General features: G+C 41.4%; 1 protein-coding gene across 1 annotated transcript in view; it reads left to right on the top strand.

Moving 5' to 3' along the window:
- Nucleotides 1-3,964, top strand: part of SLC26A7 (solute carrier family 26 member 7) — a 136,978-nt gene that overhangs the window by 966 nt on the left and 132,048 nt on the right. The window lies entirely within an intron of this gene.

Below are 3,964 nucleotides of genomic sequence, written 5' to 3'. Positions count from 1 at the left end.
GTAGTTAGATGTATGGCTTTTGTTTGGGTATCTATTTGGTCTTATGAGTCATGTATTTCATTACTTATAAGAAACACAATAGCCAGCCTCTGACTGATGAGAAGCAAACTGCTTACAGAGCCCCCGTGCCCCCGTGTGTCTTGGGAAGCCAGGGATCTGGTGGCTTATCTTCTTGGAAGGCCTGGTAGTGAGTGGGCAAGAGTTTTTGTTGGTATATGAAAAGACCAAATTTACTCTTTTAAAATAATCCCTTCACACTTTCTAATGCGATTTCTGAAAAGCGAAATATCATCACCCACTCTTTTGTTGTGAGGCTCCTGTGCTCGGCTCCGTGTATGCATTGTCTCATCCTGCTGCTAGTTGTCTTGTGGATGCGGACTCACGGTGACGTCCTGTGTGCACATTAGACCTGCTCGCCAGGGTTCTCAGCATCATGACCTTTCAGACTAGAAATTGTGGTGGAGTACTGGTTATATGTTGGGCTCCAACTGTAAGGTCAGTAGTTTGAACCCACCAACTGCTCCAAGGGAGAAAGGCAGAGCCTTCTACTCCCTTAAAGAGTCACACTCTCAGAAACTCACAGGGGCACTTCTACCCAGTTTTATAGGGTTGCATGAGTGACCTTTCAGAAGCAAATTGTCAAGCTTGTCTTCTGAGTCACCACTGCTTGGCCTCAAACCACCAACCTTTTGGCTAGTTGTTGATCCCTTAACACTGAAGGCAGCTGTCCGTAATTTAACAGCAGTCAGTGTGACGAGTCACTTTTCCATGTTACATAAGAGACAATGGAGTCTTAGAGCGTAAGTCATTTTCCCTGGACCTCATACCTGATAAGTGATAGAATCAGGACTTGATTCCAAAGCTAACACACTTACTATTTTATACTTCTGCACTGCCAAAGTAACCAGATTTTCCACCAGTGTTATTAGTAATAGAATACATTTCTTTGGATAGGTACACATATCCTTCACTTCAAATTACTTTTGCATTCAGGTTTCATCCTGCAGTTTTTAGATTTAAAGGCAAAGTGACAATAAAAATAAAAATAACTATAATATGATATCAAGTAAGGAAAGCATTTAGATATGATTAGCTTTTATCTGTGTGACTATAACATTGGCAGTCATTATCAGTGATATTTCTTTAGGAAACTAGACTAAAGGTGGACAAAGTTTTACATTTGCATCATGACACAAAAAGAAAAAAAGTATTTTCTTCATCCTATTGATTTTTGGTGAGATTTTCAGTAGAGTTGAATTATATAAAACTTTTGAATTCAATTCCGCCCCCCCCCCCCTTGATCTACAAGTATGGCAAGTTAATATAGTTCAATGTAGTGGTGATTTTTCTTTCTTCTCTCTCTAAAAGTGAGTTTAAAACTAAGAAGCAAAATGGAAATGTCATTTGATTGTATTCTAACATGCAAACTACTTTGAAAGCATTTAACATGACTATTATATAGAGTTCATTATGATTAGATGTAATAGAGCTTTTCAGTGCTCATTGCTAGCTGGTGCAGAGTGTTTTCTGTGTTGATCACACCCTTCCCAACCCTCTTCCTCCTCTTGATGCTTAGATGGTGCTCTTGTGTCTTTTGTTCTCTGCCCTGCCCCCCTTATTTTACCCCCGTGGCCTTCTCAGGTGCCCTGCATTTTTGCCTCCTATTTATCTGTCCTTTAGCCCTCAATGTCCTGGGCACTCTAAACCTGAGCTCTTCCTCTAAGCAGTTCCATGTATATACAAAGCTCTAGCGACTGTCACTAGGCTAAGGAAAACTTCTCCTCAACCCCAGATCTACATGCTCAGATACTCAACTATAGGATGTTCTGCAAGCACTTCAAATGGGACAGTTAGACTTCAAAACCAAACTGAATGACACCCTACATACTGTAATAATAACAACAAGCAGTTATTGTTAGACACACATGTAAATACTGTTCTAAGATCACCTGACATTTATATTTAACTGAAGCTCATTAAGAATAAACGCCTTGCCTGAAACACATAGCGAATGAGCGGAAGAAATAGGATTGAATTCAGAGCCTGAGTCCAGAGACTATGTGCTAACCTTTATACTGAGCTACCTCTTACAGAAAGTCATCTTCGATATTTTCCTCTCTTTTACCACCCTACCACTTACACTAGCATAGAATTAGACACTCTGGGTTTGTGGTTTCTAATTCCTAAATATTTTTTCCAACCAAGTAATCTTGTTTCACATCTTTGGTACTGCCATAATTCACTATTGTAATTTTGTGACTTTTCATCCTCTGCTCTGTCTCCCCCTGTAGGCCGTAGTACAGACTGCAGGCAGAATGATCAGAAATGTAAATGCTTTGCATCCCTGTTCAGAATTCTGCCTTCACCCTCCAAGTATATTTCTTCAAGGATAAATGCCAATTAATCACCACAGCCTATAAGATCATGAATAATCTTGGCCTCTTCATACAAAGCTGTATGAGAGAGATACCTTCTTTGAGAAGCCTTCTGAAATCTCCTGGGAAGATTTATATTTCCTCCCACTCCCTCCTTTTGTACTTTTTTGTATATCTCTGATAGACCTTAACACAATGTGTCATAATCTTTTGGCAAAAGTCTTTCCACGAAGGCCTGTGGGCTCTAGAAACAAAGATGATATCCTAATCTTTATACTGTTAGCATCTTATATATTGCCTGGCAAATAAAAGTAAGTTTTCAGTAAATGTTTGTTGGCAGATTTAAAAATGGGGCCAGTGTCTGACCTCTCAGATGACAAAAGGGAGAAGGGAGATCAAACTCATAAGCCCAAGGCCTGTTCTTCTGAGGCAGAGATGAGACATGGCTCCAGCCTTCTGCCTGCTTTCCTGATACTGAGACTAGCCACTCTAATCTCTGCTAGTTCTGATCATTCCTTGGCATGACCATATAGGACTGGCCAACATTTATAGGATTATGAGGTTTGTTAGAGAAGTAAAGAGGTTTCAATTCAGGAACAGAAACCCTCAGAATACAGCTCTTAGGTCAAGACAGCCTCTTCTCTGTTGTGGCCACGGGCAATCCCATCTCTGGTCCTCAGCCCCTTGGCTTACCCTGGCTTCTGCCTTCCTCTAGTATTGCTGATAAATGCCCAGAGGGCATACTATTCCACTATAACTCAGCCTGAAAGCATTCCGCTCTAGCTCCAGAGGTCAGCAAACCTAGCAGCCCTAATCAAGTGCCTAGAGCAGCGGTTCTCAACCTGTGGGTCGTGACCCCTTTGGGGGTCGAACAACCCTTTCACAGGGGTCACCTGATTCATAACAGTAACAAAATGACAATTACGAAGTAGCTGCAAAAATAATTTTATGGTTGGGGCCCACCACAACATGAACTGTATGAAAGGATCGTGGCATTAGGAAGGTCAAGACCACTGGCCTAGAGGTACCTCACTGGGCAAGTGAGCTTCCCGCCTGAAGGCATTCAGCTTTACTTGCTCTGTAGGCCAAAGGCCCATCCACACAGAGAGCTTTGGAGAGATGAGGACAGAAAGCAATGACGTAAATCTGACTTGAACAGTTAAAACGCAGTCAGTAATTGTCCCCTACGATGCAGGCTGGACCTGATCTGGTTTTCTAAACTGTCTGCATCTTTGGTTTGTATTGTTCTGTTTGGTTTTTGCTTCTTCATATTAGGATCAGGGGTGCCATGTCATTGGAGGTCACCCTCTTAAAGTTGTGTTACACCTGTTTCTGTTTTTCGATAGGTGGAACCTAGGATTGATGAGGCTATCGAGTCAGCAATATCGGGGAATGGTGTGTGTGTGTGTGTGTGTGTGAAGGAGTACATTAGTGGAGGGGGAGTTAAGGAGACACGATGTCAAGGAGTCCAGGAAGAAAACGAAATTTGGAAATTGATGTGGTAGCAATTGTACAATTCTGCTTGATGTGATTGAACTATGGACTGATATGATATTTATACTAGTAAAAAATAGGTGCCTTAAAAAAAA

The sequence above is a fragment of the Echinops telfairi genome, unplaced genomic scaffold, assembly GCF_000313985.2.
Source record: "Echinops telfairi isolate 266 unplaced genomic scaffold, ASM31398v2 ScPeMD7_1;HRSCAF=3_0, whole genome shotgun sequence".
NCBI lineage: Eukaryota > Metazoa > Chordata > Mammalia > Afrosoricida > Tenrecidae > Echinops > Echinops telfairi.
The sequence above is the reverse complement of the archived record's forward strand: the minus strand, read 5'-3'. Positions and strand labels throughout refer to the sequence as shown.